Below are 21,582 nucleotides of genomic sequence, written 5' to 3'. Positions count from 1 at the left end.
CCACATTCGGTGCCGGAGCACCCTATCTTATCTTGTAGTGTATATTGTTAATTTAAACTCTATTTATTCATATTATCCATGGTGTGGATTTTTTTTTAATCAACTTATTTATTTTTATGGAGACTCGAACAGAGTCCCCTCAATTTTATTAATGTTTGGCAGTTTCCACTGTTCACTTGTTAAAATATTTCACATTTATTCCATCTTCTTGTGTGTCATGTCATTCAATAATAATCATATAAATGTCAAGAAATATAAAAATTGCATTCATATCAAATCATGTACAATATTTACAATTTATTTACAATTCAAAATGATTTACATCCTGCAATTATATACAATGAACAAAAAGATACAAAACTAGATATACATGGGCCCTACCCAAAACTGACTGCAGAGGTGACTAACAAATCTACACAAATCTCTGTCAGAGCACTAATGCTATGGCTACTGCTGCTATTGTGGCTGATCTCTAGCACTTACGTGATGGAAAATCAACGCGCTAAACGAATTGCTTAGTAGTGCATAAATTCAAATAAAAATAGTAGAATAATTAAAATAACTATTCTAAGTGTAATTTTCATAAATTTTGAGTTATTGACGTATTAATTGAACTTTGAAACAATTTAAAGTTATCGGGATCTTTTCTGTTTACTTATTCCCTATTCAGTCTTATTTAATTCATATCAGTACCCAAGTCTCTAAATCAAAAATGGAGCCCTATTTCTCAGGTTTTCAAAACAATTTGGCTTATCCTAAGTGGAGTTTCCTAGTGGGAGATATGATAACTGTTTTGAGGTCAAGTGATTGTTTGGTCCAATTCCAGATTTTGGTGTGCTCATTTTTTCTAGCAATTTGACCAAGTTTCCTTTGGTTCTGGGTTTTGGTCAAAGCACCAATATTGTAGATTTATGTCTTATGGAAATTTTGGTACTAGTTTCATTGCATTTGAAATTTTGTGGACCAAGTTAGGGCATTTTTGCCAAAACTGGTCGGGTAGGCCTAAGTCCAGAATTTCTGGGCAGTTTGGTTCTGCACAGTTTTGTTGACCTAACTAGTGTTAACGATTTGGTTTGGTTAGAGGCAGAATTAGGCTCTGTGTCCTTCATGAAAAATGTAATCCTGTCTAACCTTTCCAATGGTTTAAAAATCATATCATTCTGACCTTTCTAGAGTAAGTTATGGCCATTTGAATATTTACTATTCCTTTGGTCATTTTCCTATGTCCAGATTAGGGTTATCCGGATTCAACAAGTTTTTGGGTCAAGTTAGGGATAGTTTTTGGGCATGGTCTCTTCATGAAAAATGGGACATTATAACCCTAGTTTCATCTCCAATTGGCCTCATACCAATTGGAGCAATACAACTCTAGTTATGGCTCAATAATCACACTGCACTCATAAGTCCCAAAACCTGCATGAAAATGTAACACTCCCAATTTCAATTCCTCCAACTCCCAAACTTCATTTGACATACATGGCACTTCTAATGGTCAACAAATCATCTCAACAATGCCAATTTCAAGCCATAGTAGAAAAGCCCCAAAGTTAGGTCAAAACCCTAACTCAAAATCACAATCTCATACATAACACTTATAATTCATAATCCAAATAAACTTTACTCATCACATGTCCTCGCCAACCATTTTAAAACAATTAAAATCATCAATTTCTCACAATCCTCATGGCTGCCAAAATTAGAGTTCCATATACTCATGGTGCTCTTTTTAGTTTCATAAAATTTGCACTTAGTTTGGCATGCTTATACTAGTTAAAGAAGAAAGAAGACTTGTTTAGTGCATTAACCTCACTTGTGCCTAACTTGACCTTGTTAAAAACTTCAATTTTCCTTCATTTTTTGGCTGCCAATAAGTTCCTCAAGATGTGGGATCAATTTTTAATGAAGGCAAATTTGAGTTTTGGGTTGGAAAAGAGGAGGAAATCAAGCTTTAAAGCTTGAAAATGGTGAGAGTATTTTTGGAGCAAGGTTCGACCATGGTGGAGGAGCAAGGAAGAAGATATCTTTTTTTATTAATTAATTTTTGTCTCTTCCTCTTATAATTATCCTATGATGATTGTATTAAATTTTTTTTTGTGTCATTTTGTCATCATGCATAAGTCATGCTTAGGCCATCATGATGAAATACTTATGTAATTATTCATTTATATTTCTTTCTTTTTTTTTTTGTTAATTTGTCATCTTATGCTTATATATATCCCATGGTAAATTTACTTAAAATTTTAATGATGTAATATTAGCATCATACTTAGGCTAGCATGAGGTCATGCTTACATCATAATTAAATTTCCTTTTTCTTTCCTTTCCTTTTTTTCTTTCATTTCTCATTTCCATTGCATATTTCATGATTTTAATTCATTTTATTTGTTTTAATCTTTCTCATTTTAATTGACATTTAGGTCAAAATTCAACACTGAGGGTGAAATGACCAAAATGCCCTCCGTTATGTCTATCGGGTTATACTTGTCTGTACCAATTGACTTAACTTTCTTAAATTTTCTTTGATATTTTTAATGTCATTTAATCCTGATAAAACCTTCAATTTAATCCCAAATATTTATTTCATAGGATTCTTCGCGGGTCTTAGATCGGTAACTGTATTCACAGTCACTTCCCATTAAGGTCACCCATCGCCAGAGTCTCGACTCCTTTAACTTATTAACATTTAATTTCTTTTATTTTTTCTTAATTTTTTCTTAGACTTTATTCAGTAAATTTATGTCTCCTCACCCTAGTTTAAGTGTAGTTCCAAATATCCTAGCTATAACAGACATTAGTTCATCGGTATAGTAGTATGTATGGACTACCTAAAGTGTGGGCATTACACATCAGCTTTTTAGGAACATTACATAGTATACACAAAACTTGTGGATTGTATTAGGCATAACTTCCCTTATTGTGCTTTTCACACTCTCACATTGATCTATCATGATTGCATTCAGTGCATGACCACCCATTATTGCAAGCCGCGTATTGAAAACCCATTTAAAATTATTAATGTCCTAATGAGAAATAAGTGCACTACCTAATTAGAATCGATTAGCGGTGATGATTAACTTCAATAATGATTGCAAATGGCATTCTATAACGATTGATGAGAGATTTTGTATAAACTCTTACAACATCATAAAACTCTTCACAAGCTTACAACATCATAAAACTCTTCATAAGTAGCAATGCTCTGAGGATGCACCCAAAACATATTAGTGAAAAAAATTTGTGTTTTGTTGTTACATTCTTAAAAACGTCATATTTATGTAGTCAGCATCTCCATTGCCAAGCTTCAACCTTCTTATTCTATTATCAAAATTGTGATAATTCCTTAGGAGACAACTTCTTAGGACCCCCAACTTGCATTTCTAAGAGTCTAACATTTTTTGTTGGCCTTATTCCAGCAATGTTATGTGCTTCAAGCCTTCTTTTTATAGCTGAAGGTAAACTCCCATGCACTTGCATGAACCTAGACATATTAGGTTCTAACTCATGGTTATGTTGGGTCTACAATTTTGTCACTTTCCAAAAACCATTACTTATTAAAATTGCGCTTTGGCGTGTAGGGTAATTTATTCTCTTCGATGATGATTCTGCATAAGATATTTTTCCCCTATCATAGCCGATTGTTTAGTATTTATGCACATTGCCATTACCTTTCAAAGAAAACTTCCTAGTCACACTAAAGCCTTTCTCCTTAGCATAAGAAAGGTATGCATCAAATAGAATGTTAATACTAGCATACTACATACAAACTTGGAGCTCGATCATGGATTGCTAGCTCAATTTGTTGATTCTCATGATGAATTACAAAAATATTATTGCCATTGCCATCACCAGCTTTACCTACCTAAAATGTCTCTATTACTTCATTTTCTTTAGAATCTTCTTCCATTATCTTCATTAGATCTCCATCTTCATATTGACCATAGCTTAACTCATCCCCATTTGCACCTTCATTTACACTTTTTCATTCTCCTAAAATATCGATAATAATATTTCTAACTATACTACTATTGCTTTGGCCCATTTTATCTTCAAGACTTCTATTGTTCTTCTAATGAGTTTTATCTCCATGCCTACTGTTATTGCTATGGTCGTTTTGATCAACAAATTTGCTATTATTGCTGTGGTTGATTAATTCTTCCATTTGTGGAAGATGAGAAAATGTGTAGAAGGAGAGAAGAAGATTTGCAAAGATGCATTTTTTTTTTAATGTGTAGAGAATAAGTGTAAAGATGAAGTTTGATTTTTCTTTTTTTTTTTTTTTGGTATTGAAAATGAAAACATAATTTATTATTGTTTGCTTAAAAAAAGATAATGTAGTTGGAGGGAAATTGTTGAAGGAGGGAAGAGTAAAAGATGGAGGGAAACTTTGCCTCCAAAAATATATAGGGTAAATAAGACGTTATATGTTGTTGGGAAAGTTGATCCTTCAATCATAGCCCTTAAAAATATTACTCCCTCTATCCCACAATGATAAACTTACTTCTATTTTCATATGGATTAAAGAAATATAATTAATATAGTTAAAGTAATTGTTAGAAGAAAGAATACAGTAATAAAGGAAAGGATTGTGTTTTTGTCTGTTTCTTATTTACAGAGATATTACATCTATTTATACATGAGAATATGATCTAATTTAGACAAGAATAATAATTGTTGTAATTATGCTACACAAATCTCCTATAATCATGCTAATTACTGTAATTATGCTACACAAATCTCCTATAATTATGCTAATTATTGTAATTATGCTAACACCCCCCCTAAAACTCAAGGTGGTAGCACAGGAGCCAACTTGAGTTTGCTTAAGAGATCCTAAAAGCGAGCGGGAGGAAGCGTTTTGGTGAATATATCAGCGGTTTGGCTCACAGAGGAGACAGGAATCAAACATATGGTGCCTTGAGCAACATGATGACATACAAAATGATAATCAATTTCGATGTGTTTGGTACACTCATGAAATACATTTTTATGAGAAATATGTATGGCACTTCTATTATCACAATGAAGCATTGTGGCAGAAGAATGAGTGATACCCAAATCAGTTAATAAACACCGTAACCAAAGTAATTCAGATGTAGCATCAGCAAGAGCACGATATTCAGATTCTGTGCTAGAACATGCAATAACAGTTTACTTTTTGCTACACTAAGAGATAAGAGAATTACCCAAGAAGAAACAATAACCAGTTGTAGAGCGACGATCTGTCAGATCACCAGCCCAATCAGCATCAGAGTAGCCAGATAATACTAGGGAGGAGGTAGCGAAAAAGTGCAAACCATGAAAAAGAGTGCCTTTGATATAACGAAGGATTCGAAGTACTGCAGAGAAATGAGTTGAGCGAGGAGCAAACATAAACTGGCTGATCAGATGAACAGCATATGAAATATCAGGTCGAGTAACTGTGAGATAAACAAGACTCCCGATAAGCTGTCGATATAAAGTAGGATCATCAAGAGGAGTGCCATCAAGAGGTGTAAGTTTGCAATTGAGCTCCAATGGGGTTGATACTGTTTTGCTATCAGTGATGCCTGCTCGAGAAAGTAAGTCGGATGCATACTTGGCTTGAGATAGATAATAGCCATCAGAATTTTGAGAAACTTCAAGACCCAAAAAATAGCTGAGAGAACCCAGGTCTTTCATTTCAAAATGCTGATTGAGATAATGTTATAACTCTGAAATACCAGATGAATCATCTCTTGTTATTATCATATCATCAACATAAAGCAACAGAAGAATAATATCACTGTCAGTTCGGCGAGTGAATAATGCAGAATCATGTGGACTAGAGAGAAAACCAAGTTGAGCAAGAGTGGAACTAAATTTGGCAAACCAGGCCCTGGGAGCTTGTTTTAATCCATATAAGGCTCGCCGAAGTTTGCAAACCTTATGAGGAGAATGATAACCAGGAGGAGGATGCATATAAACCTCTTCTCTTAAATCACCATGAAGAAAACCATTTTTGACATCCATCTGGAAAAGTTTCCATTTACGAACTGCAGCAATAGCTAAGAGACTGCGAATAGATGTTAATCGGGCCACTGGAGAAAAAGTTTCTTCATAATCGATACCATACTCTTGAGTGTACCCTTTGGCTACTAAGCGAGTTTTATAGAGTTCAATAGTTCCATCAGAACGGGTCTTGATTTTGTAAATCCATTTGTAACCAATAGGGGTCTTGTTTGGTGGAAGATCAACTAAATCCCAAGTATGAGTTTTCTCTAAAGCCTGAAGTTCGTCAGTCATAGCTTGCTACCAAAGAGGGTCAGTACTTGCCTCATGATAAGAACGAGGCTCATGAAGGGTTGCAATAGTAGAGTAATAGTGAAAATCAAAAAGATAATGAGGAGTTTCTTTCACACAAGTAAAATAACGAAGAGTAGTGCTAGGAGGAGATGCAGGCGTAGGTACTGGATCAACAACTGGTGCAGATTCAACAGGGGCAGGTGTAGTTGGGCTAATATTGAGTACATCACAATCACTTGGATCAGGACTTGGTAATAGCTCTTTAGAGGAGTCAGTGAAAAATAGAGAATCAGTATTGACAGAGTGATGAAATTTGGAAAGAGAAGAGAACATAGTATTGTCCCAACGATACCCTTTGTGTTCAATGCCATAACCAAGAAAACAACATAGACGAGGACGGGGTTCTAATTTGGTATGTTCATGAGGTTGTAAAAGAACAAAAGAAACACATCCAAAAGGTTTAAGGATGGAATAGTTAGGAGGTTGTCCAAACAACTTTTCAAAAGGAGATAAAATATGAAGAACCAAGGTAGGAAGTCGGTTAATAATATAAACAGCATGAAGAGCTGCTTCTCCCCAAAATTTTTCTGGACATGAGGCAGAAAGAAGAAGAGTACATACAGAATCAAGAATATGGCGATGCTTGTGTTCAGCTCACCCATTCTGTTGAGAGGTGTGAGGACAAGAACGTTGAACAACGGTGCTTTATTGACTAAGAAACTAAAGTAAAGAAGAATCCCGATATTCCATGGCATTGTCTGTTCGGAGAATTTTAATCTCACAAGAGAACTGAGTTTTAATCATTTTTGCAAATGTGATGTAAATTTGTGATAACTCAGATCGATGTTTCAAAAAATATATCCAAGTAAACCGAGAATAATCATCAATAAATATCACAAAATAACGAAAACCATTTATTGAAGAAATAGGAGAAGGACCGCAAATGTCAGAAAGAATTAAACCAAAAGGAGTGTCTGAAGTAGTATTATTATGAGAAAAAGATAATGCAGGTTGTTTTACAAGCTGACAATTTAAACAATTAAATGACTCAAACTTAATAGATCCTAATAATCCACTAGAAATTAAAGGTTGAATTTTACTGGCAGAAGCATGACCAAGACGAAGATGCCATTGGTGAATGGAGGAATTAGGGATTGTAGCTGCAGACACAAATCTCTGAGGAAGATGTAAAGATGCAAGCTCAAATAATCGACCCACTTTGCGACCCTCTCCAAGAATCTGTCCCATTTATGGATCTTGTACCTGGACACCATGGGGAGAAAAAATAACATTTAGTCCTTTTTCACACAACTGACCAACAGAAATAAAATTGAGTGCCAAATTAGGGATATAATAGGTGTCAGGGAGATGAAGATTTGAGGTAGACACATGATCAGTATGTGTGATGTTCATTTTAGTACCATTTGCAGTATGGATTGGTGGTAAGGAAGATACAGGTTTTGCAGAAGACAAGAATTTAAGATTAGTGGTCATATGATTACAACATGTAGAGTTAAAAAGCCAATAAGAATTACCCGGAGTGGCAGACATGGCAGTAGGAGAATTAGAAGAGATAACCTGTTTGAATAGTGCCTCAAGATCACTCATGGTGATGGCAGTAGAACCCTCAGTAGTAGCAACAGCAGTGACAGAGGAAGAACCAGGCTTTGAGACATTCTTGAATTTAGAATGCCCTCCTTTTGGTCTTGGAGGGCGTGTGGGACAATGTTCAAAAATATGACTGTAACCATGACAATATTTGCATTATATAGTAGGACAATATGCAAAAGCATAACCAATTTGATTACAATTCTTACAGAGTTGATTGCCAGATTTCTGATGTGAGAATCGAGTAGTTGCAAGAGCAGTTTCAAATTGAGGAGTTTTATCCAAACTGAGACGAGTCTCTTCAAAAATAATCTCTTGAGTAGCAATATCCAATGATGGGAGTGGATTTCGATGTAGCAGGGACACTTGAACGGCCTCATATTCTGATCGAAGAGCCATTAGAACTTGAATGAGATAAAGATGATCTTCACTGATTTTGGCCTGAGATATTTGATTCCAAATGGGTTGGACCTAGGCAATAAAATCATTCACAGATTGACCTGCTTCTTATTTCAGATTATAAAGAGTAGTCCACAACTGATAATAGTGGGCAAGTCCAGTGGTCTGATATCGATTAGCCAAAAAATCTCAGATTTCTTTTGCAGAGTCATAATTAGCAAATTGGATGTGGATGGATGAGACAGAGGTATTGCGAAACTAGGTGATGATCTGATGATTTTTACTATCCCAATCCTCAAGAAGACAGCAAATTTTGCATCAGTTTCATTGTTCTCTCTTGTCGGTGTAGTGATATCTCCGGTAACAATACGTCAAAGCTTGCGACCTATCAAAAAACTTTTCATTCCTTGAACTCAAAGATTATAGTTGGAACCAGTCAGAACTGTTGCAATAGGTTTTGAAATATCAGATTTCTCCATTGATAACAAGATGAGGAGAAAAAAAAAAGGTATAATAACAGGAATGAAAGAATGAATCAGAACAGATTATAGAGAGAGAAGAGAGACCCGAGAAACTAGAAATAAAAGTTTACGGCTCTAATACAATGTTAGAAAAAAGAATACAAGTAATGAAGGAAATGATTATGTATTTGTCTGTCTTATTTACAGAGATATTATATCTATTTACACAGGAGAATATGAGCTAATTTAGACAAGAATAATAATTACTGTAATTATGCTATACAAATCTCCTATAATCATGCTAATTGCTATAATTATGCTACACAAATCTCCTATAATTATGCTAATTGCTGTAATTATGCTAACAGTAATAAATTATGTTTAGCATTTTCCTAATATACCCTCCACTCATATTACTTTATTAAAAATAAAATAACTCATGTTACCAAACTATCATTGGACTAATAAATTTTACATTATCAATGCATATTACAGGGGCATATTAGGAAGTTAATAAATAAATTACTATTTCAAATAGGAAAGTGACCTATAATTTGTGACATATGAAAAAAGAAAGTAAGCCTATTTTTATTGGATGAATGGAGTCTAAATTCTTTGTGAATTAAATTGATCTACATTTATTATAAATCAATGAGAATAATTATGCAATTTTATTATAATTTTAATGCTTTTACTATATTATCCTCTAATTATTTATCATAATTAATATATGGCTAAAAACTAGGAAGGACATTGGTGTTTACATTGTTGATTCATAATAAATACATATCAACTTCATCCACACAGCGTTACTCTAAAAATATTTATCTAGACAACACTTTATATTTTAAAAGTAAATACCCCCTCCCTCCCATAAAGACAAATATATTTATATTTTCATATAGTTTAAGAAAATATAATTAAGATAGTTAAAGTAATAAATTTTGTTTAGTTTTTTTAATATACTCTTCATTCATATTACTTCATTAAAAATTTAAATAACTTATATTACTAAATTATTCTCGAAATTAAAATTTAATTGTTAATACATATTAAATAGAAATATATTAATAAACAAATAAATAAATTACTATTTTAAAATAAAAAGCACACTCAATACTGGTTCAATGCTTTTCGAGAGAAGTATGTTAATTCCCAACAATAAATAACAATAAAAATATTTGAAAAGTAATATGAATTTTACACCAATTACTTATTTACAGAATCAATAACAAATAAAACTTTAAAATACTAAAGATTTATATTTTTTTAATAGGTGTGAATATATACTCGTTAAGATTTATTTAATTCACCTTATTTGTATGAAAAATTACAATTTTAATAATAATTATATAAAAAATTGTGTTAAATAAGTGTAAATTATATTTAATAAACTGCAAATTTTAGTTTCTATATAAATAATATAATTAAATAAATCTTAACGGATATATACTTGCACATCATGATTCTAAATACTCTAATACATAAATTATTTAAAAATCCTTTAACAAGCACATCTATTTATCTATATTATAAAGTCGGCCAAGTTTTATTTATAAGTCATCATGTGACACTTTCTAAAGAGAATTTAACTTGCTAATTAATATTATTATATTAATATTTTAATTTTTTTTCTTTAATCCATATATATATATATATATTAAATTTAAATCATTTGAGATTTGCAAGTGTAATTCATTGTGATTTTCTTTTTAAATTTTAGGTTTAGCAAATTATAATAATAATCCTTAAACAAATTGCTCAATTTTATGATAATTATCACGACCCAACCTATGGGCCGGAGCGGCACTAGGACCTGTTTAAGAAACACTGTATTTATGCTCCACAGACAGAGAAATAATGAAAATAATCTTACCCAAAGTTTAACTGTGTCTCAAAAATTTCAAAAATTTATGAGAAAGCCTCTGAAAGTTGAGTCATCTCCAAAGCCCATCGGAGCCACCGCCGGAATCACCGCGCACGGTGACCGGTCGCCCGTCGCCGGTGACATTTGCCTAATCTGATCATACCATCATGTTCCTCTCCTCTCCCTCAGTCCATAGGTGGTCTTGGATCGTCAATCTAACGGTCAGATCATCAGAAATCTCGTTGGAAAGTCAAAGAAAGCTGATTTTCTCTCTCCTCACCGGCGCCAAAAATGGCCACCAAATTCGGCGAGGCTGGTCTCATCTGAAAGGGCTCGCTCTTAAGAGTCCATAGCTGCTGAAATCACTCCAATCGAACGTCGGGATCGCTGGACACGAGCAGTTTGGGACCTCCTTCTCTCTCTCTCTCTCTCTCTCTCTCTCTCTCTCTCCACTGTTGGCCGGATTCCCCACTACTGCCGCCGCTTGGGAGGTCGCCGGCCAGGTGGGGAGCCACTTGGGAGGTTGCCGGCCGGTCATCGGAGAAGAAAAGAAGAAGAAGAGAGGGGAGGAGAGGAGAGGAGAGAAATTGGGGTTGGGGGGGGGGGGTGTCCTCCTCTCGATTTTGTTTTAATTTTTTTTTTTTTTAAACTTGTAGTGACAGTGGAAATCCACTGTCACACGCCAAGTCCCATGTTGTTACATTCTTCCCCCCTTAAGAAAAATTCATCCTCAAATTTTCGAATAAACAAAGAAATAAGGAAAAGAAGATTATTAGAACAAGTACAATCATTACTACTCCAGCTATGCAGAGATTGGTAAACATTTACTTCTCAAACTCCTCGTATATTATATATGACATTCTACTGCTCTCTGATTCTACTATAGTGTTCTATTTGTCATCATCTCTTTCTAGAGGGCTTTTATCTTGTAACTATTTATTGACCATTTTTCTGACATTTCAAATATTCGCTATACCTCACTACTCATGACTTGATGTCTCATAACTTCAATAAACTTTGGCGCTTATCTCACTTTTATTACGCCCTAACGTGTCTCTTGGTGACTTCAGTCCTCATTCCTTTGTTTCAATAATCTCTGTTTCCCCAAAACATAACTTATGTTCCTTACCCTATTATGTTCTATAAGATGTTTCCTGTAGCACCTATCACAGGTATCTTATTCTAAATCTTTACTTGTCCTTTGACCTCAATGGTTAGCACCTATGCATCTTGTTCGAGATCTTCACTCTTCTTATGACGTCAGTGGTCAATACCTATAAATCTTCTCACTCCCATGATACTTCAAATTTTTAATCTTTTTTGTGTTATTACTAAGGTACTTAGACCAACCTCTGTCCATCTTATGTAACTAGTTAGGTAGAGTTCTCTCTAAGGGCTAAGTGTACCATTTATCAACATTGGAAAGCAAACTGGGTCTCTTCTCTTATGTGACAAAAGTGTTTATATTCCCTGACAACTCAATCCATGTGACTTTATCAATTCTCACTCCTCCTCTGGAATGAGAATATCTGGACTTCTTCCTAAAACTTCTTAGTATGTGGCCTACTTCTGACACATTGGCACTTAGATCAAGGCTCTACTACTCCTTTAATCTATCATCTCATAATAACTTGTTTTAAACATCTCTTAGTGTGTTCCTAGCATACCTATTCCTTCTTATCCTCATCATTATAAATAGCTTCACCGAGCTTTCTTCCTGTCCTTTGGATCTTATCCACTTCCTTTTCCTGTTTCTACTATTGTTAATATCTTTCCAACCTACTGTACTTATTCTTTAACCTTTGTTTTCTCTCATTCTTAAACCTTTTCCTTCAAGGATGTCCATTCCATCATCAACTTTAACTTTCTTTTTATTTCTTAGTCCTATCTTGATTACTAGTTCCATTACTTCGAGAATTTTAATCTTATAATTGACCCTTACCAGCACATTCTTCACATTATGTAACACTTATAACTAACCATAGAAAATTCTTTTTTGTATCTCCTTTTTTCCAACTTAACTATCAGAACATTATCATTCTCTACCAGCCTTAGTAGGAAATTGCTCATCCTGGATGGATAGGAGCCCTAGAAACTATAAGTTTCATCTGAACTAACACGGCTGTGGGAAATATGTGACATGCCTTAATTCTAAACAAAATACTTCATGTGTTCATTCTCCTTAATATAATCACATATACTGCCTATAGCTTTCCAAACTTCAGCCTCACTTTTTCCATTAGCAACAATTTCATCTATTGAAACTCATTCACAATTAGTATTCCCTCCAGCTTATAGTTTAAAACAGTTGCAAGCCTTAGTAGCTAACTCAATTTAACTCCTGTCATTACTCAAATCGTCCTTTCATACTTAACACTAGGTATGCACTTACTGTCATTCTCATATCAAAAAATTGTGTATGAATTGGTGCTTACCAAACTCTCAAATAACTAGGTCTCCTTGACTTAGTCTCTGTTCCTTATATAACCTTCTAGAACCAAAAGTACAAGCTAAACTTGAAAAGAAAGAAAAATATATCCTTTTATAATCAACTACGCCCGATTGTCCATATAATAACGTTTAACCTATGTTTCTTGGTTTTTCTCTTCAAATTTCATCATTTCCTAGCATAATTGTGCTCTATTTATAAGGTATCATCTGCATGAACCCTTTACCATACCATTATCCTTCCTGACATATACTTTATAATTTATTAACTTTACTTATAATCGACCTATGATTCATATCTATCATCGTTTATATTGTGCCTTAACTTTTGTTGAATCCTGAAAGATTTCTCTTACTAATAGATTCTTCCAACACTAATGCCACCCTTATCTATGGTCATTAATTTGATCCTTGAACTTTCTAGTGATTTATAACCACCCATACTTATCACTTTTCGTTCTACCCCTGCTATTGTTCTATCATTATTGCTTCACTGCAAAGTGATTCTGTTGATCACACTAAAACTGTTTGCCTGACATTCATACGAACCTCTAACTACCTTCTCACTATCTCAAAAGTCTAACCTAAGCCTATGTGTCATTATCCATCATTTTTTTTTTCATCATACCTATTTGATCCCTTAGATTAACTTTTATTTAACTTACTACTTACTAACTTCTTTTTCTCTGCCTAATTAGATAGTTCGTAATACCATCACACACTTTCTAGCTTTTGCTCATTATTATTGTATTCCTCACCTAATCTTCTTGATATTATTAACAAGTTAAAAGAATCTTGCCCCATTGCTATCCACTTCACTTTAGAAATAGGAAATAGATGGAGTATGATCCAATCATGAAACTCCAAGCTCTATATTTTAGCCCCTGGCACTACCTCGACTACATAATGCTATGAGTATCACCTTACTAGATTTCATACCATCATCACTATTCTCACTAATGTGGTCCCATTTTGGGTTATCCATCCTTGTCATTTACCTTGCCAAGAATAACACTTAGCCTACCTTATATCTTAACTTTGTTCCTTTTATTATACGCCCTTCAGGTTGTCCTTTCATTTATTTCCTTTGTCTTCCCCAAAGTAGAACTTGACTATTCTATCCCTGGTTCCATTCTTCTTCCTAACATGACAGCTGTACCTACTAACTATATCTTTCAGAGTCTCAACCACGTTATCACATATCTGTGCTACTCAGATTTGGTCCTTTGACCACTCTAGCTAGTACTTCCACTGGCATTTAGATTATATTGCATCTGCAACCAATTGTCCAAACCTTCATTCTGCACTTTCTCTATCCATTGGCCTTCTATAATTTATCTTCGCTAATTTATTTCTCTTAACACTATTATAATTAGATTATACTATTGTTTTGAACAATATGAAATTAGAAAGGAACTTAGGAAATTGCAATCATACCTTTATCGTATGATTTCTATTCTTATCCTTTAGCTTACGTAATACCCTTACTACCTCGAGAACTAAATCTGCAGTAATTTTATTTATTTGTTATTATTATTATTTTTTTTTCCATGTTTACTCAATTAGCCAAAACTTAAAATTCTAGAAACCCATCATCCAATTCAAAGGATTTACATCCATCGTGATCTGATTATATATGATTTATATAATGGAACTTATATCCTCTCCAGGATACCCGAGCTAACTACTCTCTACCACAATCTACAGTCCCATCTGGGGCACTATTTTGTTGGTCACCATTATTAGTAATAACCTTCGATCCCTTCTGAAAAGATAGGACTATACCCTAACTTACTGCAACAAAGGTACTACATTTACCACCTTGCCCAAACCATGTCAAATTAATGACTCTCCTATCATATCATAGCTCTGTGAATCATCAATTCATAGTTTTGACCTTCCCTAGGTAGTAGGGTTGTACTTTACACCTTGTTAATATACACAAGGTATTCTATTCTCGCTAAGCTCTAAGCAAAACATCTGTCGTTTTGCAAAAACCATCCAAAATTCCATACCGAAGACTAGATGGTCTCACTCTATAGGTGTCACCTTTACTTTGCAACTAGTCTAAAACCTCTGGTCTGATGGCAACTCTTAATGCAACTCTAGCTCATGCTAGGGTAATTGAGTCACTGACTCTAGTTACCACCCAACTGTGACCTTTCGATATTCTAGCTCTAGATCCCTAATCAGGAGTTCCCAACTCCTCTGCAGATATAAAACTCTGTTCTGGCATAACTGTACCAAAACAGAGGCCATCCGCAAACACCCTCATTATGGAGCACCACGGGGATGCATGCAGCTCTGCACAATAATCTCATGTCGATACTATAATCTGCAGCTTATAGAGTAGACATCGAGAATATTGTATAGTTACTACGATACGTCCTGATAGACTAGGTCTCCTAATCTCTTATCTCTCTTGAATCTACTATTATCATAAAATTACTCTGACTGGGTCATCCACTAACGACTACGAGCAGTGGTATCCTTATCCTTATCTAGGGCAAATGTACTTTCAAGACTCACCTTTATGTACTTGTGCCTTGCACGAAATGGGCACACTACTTAAACCCATACAGACAGAAACATAGTGTTTCTTGGAGTACGTATCCTCATGACAGACCTCAACATGTCTGCTAACTCTGTTTCACATTTCTATGTACTCCATGAAAATCAAGACACTAACTGAGGCACTTTTATATTTCTCGAGGTATAATGTAGAATCTAGAAACAAGGAATTACAGAAAAGACAAAACAGAATCTTATACTCCGCATGTAACATCCTAACAAGACTCCTTTTACACTCCCAAGTATATTATTTCCCATGAATCTAGAGCCTAAGCTCTGATACCAACTTTGTCACGACCCAACCTATAGGCCGAACCGGCACTAGGACTTGGGCCAGCTTAAAGCCCCCGAGGCCCATAGTAAGCCTAACTATTCCTCAACCCATAACCAAGCACACAATTTAGGCCCAATATGCATAGAAAAATAATTTAAATTAAAATGTTATAATTTTAGTTCGGGCCAACTTAACCTAGAAATTTTCAGAACTAAAATTAGGGGAGCCCAGCTCAACCCTGTTACCTCATTTACAAACTGTTTAAATACCATACAAATCTTCATTTATTAATCTCAAAAATTTAAATTAACACAATTTCTAACAAGGTCCACACTATTACTAACACATGCGGAGTTCTCAATTTCAAATTTAGAAAAGATTGTAAAATAATTAAATAATCGATGTTAAACCTGCAAGGAAGAAAACAGGTTGCTCTGTAAAATAACTCCTCCTGTAGCCTGGAAAAATAGGTGAACAGGAGTGAGCGTTCGACTCAGAGAGTAAAATATCAATTTTAACCATAATCTTTATAACTATCTAAAGCTAATGCACCCTGTAGAGCGAAATGCAACATCAGTAATATTTTACATCATAACAGCAAAAAAGTAATTTGGAGCACTCACACACCCAGTAATGTCAAATCATAATATATATGGGAGTTGATCCCCTGTACAGCTCTCTTTAATCCAACCTGTGCCAGCGAAGAACTCAAGCCGGACTTTCGCTTAATAAACCAAATCGGGGTCCCAGCGAAGAACTCAAGCCGTATCTAGCCCGAATGACCGAGTCCTAACGAAGATCTCAAGCCGTGTCTACCCGTCCTATCCATAGCCAACACCACATCACATGCACGCCAATGCATGCACACTGCTCCAAATTACCACAACAACATCCATGACACTTTAACAGTTGTGAATGCAATATAAAACGTGCCTAGAGTTTAACTACATAGATATATACATATAAGTGATGCATGGGCATGCTTGAACACATAATAATATCGAAATTACAATTAAAATTAATATTTTACTCACAGTACACCGATGACTATTGTGGTTGCTGGATGCAGAAAAATGGCTGATCTCGATCACCTAATAATTAAATTATAAATTTATTAGTACTCAGTTAAGATAAAACTCTAAAGAGGCAACAGACAGCCTAATTCACGCCGAAAATCCAACAGAGTTTCCCCTATACCTGGGACCTACCCAACCTGCAAAAAGGCTCAAATAACACTTCTAAATTCAACTCATATCTCATCATCATTATATGGCCCCTCCTGGGCCCTCCAGACCAAGCAATACTCAAAATCTTAAAAATTACGTTTTAGTCCCTATAATTGACATTTTGCAAAAATCCACTCAAATAAGCTCTAAAAATTCTAAAATTTCACCCCGCGGTCCTTAATAATAGTATAAGACTATTGCAAAATGAATTGTAATTTTTTAATCACCCATGAATATTTTATTCAAGAATATTACTCAATTTCCATAAGTTTTCAACAGCTAACATATTCTTAATTCAACCCAATTCAATATTCACATATTTAAACCTCCATCCTCAAGCTTCAACCAATCATATAAAATTTAAATATCATAACTTCAAATAATCTTATATGCCCATATGCTAAAAATCTAACTAAAATACATCTATATTTTTCAAAAATATTCTACAATCACTCAAAAATTCAATAAACACCACAAAGTATCTCCAAATAATTTTACTTTCATCATATATTTTTCTTAGAATTTTTCTCTAATTTTTCCTGTTTAAGAAACACTGTATTTATGCTCCACAGACAGAGAAATAATGAAAACAATCTTACCCAAAGTTTATCTGTGTCTCAAAAATTCTAAAAATTTATGAGAAAGCCTCTGAAAGTTGAGTCATCTCCAAAGCCCACCGGAGCCACTGCCGGAATCACCGCGCACGGTGGCCGGTCGCCTGTCGCCGATGACATTTGCCGAATCTGATCATACCATTATGTTCCTCTCCTCTCCCTCAGTCCATAGGTGGTCTTGGATCGTCAATCCAATGGTCAAATCGTCGGAAATCTCGTTGGAAAGTCAAAGAAAGTTGATTTTCTCTCTCCTCGCCGGCGCCGAAAAAGGCCACCAAATCCGGCAAGGCTGGTCTCATCTGAAAGGGCTCGCTCTTAGGAGTCCATAGCCACTGGAATCACTCCAATCGGACGTCGGGATCGCCGGACACGAGCATTCAAAGTTTGGGACCCCTTTTTCTCTCTCTCTCTCTCTCTCTCTCTCTCTCTCTCTCCACTGTTGGCCGGATTCCTGGCTATTGCCACCGCTTGGGAGGTCGCTGGCCAGGTGAGAAGCCACTTGGGAGGTTGCTGGCCGGTCACCGGAGAAGAAAAGAAGAAGAAGAGAGGAGAGGAGAGGAGAGGAGAGGAGAGAAATTGGGGGGGGGGGGGTGTTCCTCCTCCCGATTTTGTTTTATTTTTTTTTTTTTAACTTGCAATGACAGTGAAAATCCACTGTCACACGCCAAGTCCCATGTTGTTACAATAAGAAAAAAAATATTATAAATAAACTATTAAATTTAATTAAAAAAATTATGATGAATCAATAAATGTAAATTCATTATGAAAATTTTATATTAGTAGTTTTTGAAGCATGTGCGTTATACATGCATCAAATAATTTATATTTATAATTTTTTTATTATATTTTTATGATTATATAAATTAAATTATTATATTTTTATCATAATTATACAAATAGTCATATATATGCTAACAAAATGATATTAAAATCTCACGAGTGATAAAAATTATTTGTAATTTTATGTAAATTATAATTGACGACATATTGTCCTTATTATTATCTACAAAATTTTTATAATAATTATTTTCTTATTTATAATAAGACTAATATTCATATACATACTAAATAAATTCTCAAAAATTATAAAACCACTAGTCTTATTGCCCGCGCAATGCGTGAATAATTTTTTATTTATTTTAATAATATAATTTAATATCTATTTTTTATATTTTATATTTTTAAAATCATACTAAAATTTTGTTAAAATTAAAATTTTTATTTAATTATGTTAAATACAAATTCAATTTTATTAAAATTTGAACAATAATATTATTGGCCCGTCACTAAATAATAAGTGATATGAATGAAAATGAACATTTTCATGAAAACTTTTATTACCTTATTTTTTAGGCAAATGTGTTTTTTAATCTAATATCAATAATTATTAAAATAAAATTATTAATTCAAATATTATCTAATACTAATAATTAAATTTATAATTAAAATGATAAATTAAAATGAAATTTCAACTCAATTAGGCCTTATCTAATAATTTTTTTTTCAATAAATATTTTTTATTTTTAAATTTCAAATTTTTTTTATAAATAATAATTAAATGAAGATAAAAAGTTAGTTACAATAAAAATTTAAATATTTTATGCTATTTAAATTTTAAATATTTTTATATTTTTAAAGAAAATCAGCTTAAACATATGATATTTTTTGGCTAAGTGGCATATATGTTAACAATGTTAGTGACAACTATATTAAAAAATTGATAAATGACAAAATTTTAAGTTACATTCTTAAACACATGACATGATTTTATGAGCCTATTTTTAGTTTTAGCTTATATATATATATATATATGACAACTATATTAAAAAATTTTTTGCGATCGTAAATTTCTTGACCTATATAACATTAAATACCATATTATATTTTATAACTATAACTTTTCTTTTCCATTTCATTTGAAAATTATTTTATTTTTCATTAATTTTAGAATTTCATTTTTAATAGAATAATTATTTGTAAAATGTTAACTATAAATGATGTTAGTATTTTATTTTCTTAAAAAAAATTAACTTTCAGCATAATTTAATAAAAATAAATATAATAACTGCACAAACTAAGAGCATGAGTATCATAAGCTTTCACCTTAAGCGACACTTCTACTTTTTTTTTTTTTTTTCTTTTTCATTTCTCTTATTAAACTTTTTAAACTTTAGGTCAAGATCTTTTTCAACTCTCTGTCACAATTAGCTTTTCCTATTTATTTACTATTGAAGTTTAAGTTTAGAGGTGGAAAAAGGATTTTGGGTTATTACTTTTTATTTTTATGTTATTTTCGATAAATTATATTTTAATAATAATTTAAATGAAAACAAATGCATAAAAGCTCAAATAAAATTAAAAGACAACGGTTAATATATGTATATTAACCATAAATAGAGGGCACTAGAAGGAATTTAGCCTAATTAATAAGAAAAAGAATCATAAGAATAAACTCAAATAAAAATAAGTAAATACGTGAAATTATATATTAGCTTTTCTATTTACATTATATTTTTCTTCTTTTTCTTTTCTTTATTGATCTTGAATAGTTATAATTATTTTTTGTACAAATTATATTTAAAGTATTTCATATGTCACATACATGAAGTCTTAATTAACGTAAAAGTAAAATAAGTCAAAATGATAAATTTTATGGGAGCATCAGTTTTTAAAGTTTGAATTAAATTTAAACCAATTATAGTGCTTTAAGATTTAATTTAGTTTAAAATCATAATAATTGAATAGATTATAAGAGTTATTTCTCATATTTTATTACATTATTATTATTATTTATAAATTTCTTTTTAATATTACTTTTTTCCCTTTCACATTTGTTGAAAGTGAACACATTGAAAAATGAATAATTATATTTTATAAAACTCATTCACAAAGTCTAGTTTTTTTTTTTTTTTTTAAGTTGCTTTGTGCGTCTATAATTAATTTATATAAAACTGCTCAATAAATGAGCTTAAAAAAAAGGAAATTACGTTTAACTTTAGAATTAAGATTAATATTTAAAATAAATTACTTATTAGTTAATTATTTTTTATAAAATTTTATTTTCAATTATAATAAAAAAATTAATTAAATAGAAGCTGAATGCAAATAGGCTAAGAATTTTAATAAAATATAACTATGCAAATTAAAACTTACAAATTATATTATATTATTTCCTACCTCTTTATATTAATTATAAGATTTTATGCAAATTTTTTTATTGCCATAGTTTTAATATTCCATTCCTTTTTATTTTCTCCAAGTGAATTTATTGATATAATTTGATATGATTCTTTTATATTGGTTGGCATCTTCAAAAATAATAAAATTAAAAGAAAACAATTATAAAATATAAATTATAATCGATATCTAACAAAAGAGATTCGTATACTATAACGCCCTAACTTTATGTAGTCCATACGTTCTACTATTATAATGGCTAAAGTCTGCCCGGACTGTCAGGATGTCTGGAACTACACTTAAATGATAGTGAGGAGATATAAAATGATGGAATAAATGATAAGAAAATACAAGAAAAATTAAGAGAAAATAAAAGAGATAAAATGTAACTAGGTTAAACGAGCCAGAACCGTAGCGATAGGTGACCGCACCGGGAAGTCACTGCGTAGACAGTTGACGATTTCAGAACCACGAGGAACCCTAGGAAATATTTTCAGGACATAATTAAAGGTCTAATGAGGTATAATTGACATTAAAATTGTGAAAAAAAATTTAGTGAATCGGTACAGACGAAAACAAAAATTAAAGGAATCGGCGGATCAGGGATTTAATCGGTTGTACCGAAAAAGTTCTATTATACCCCAAAGAGGGGTATTTTGATCATTTGACACCTAGA

Source organism: Hevea brasiliensis, chromosome 7, assembly GCF_030052815.1.
Source record: "Hevea brasiliensis isolate MT/VB/25A 57/8 chromosome 7, ASM3005281v1, whole genome shotgun sequence".
Lineage (NCBI taxonomy): Eukaryota > Viridiplantae > Streptophyta > Magnoliopsida > Malpighiales > Euphorbiaceae > Hevea > Hevea brasiliensis.
This window is presented reverse-complemented; position numbering follows the sequence as displayed.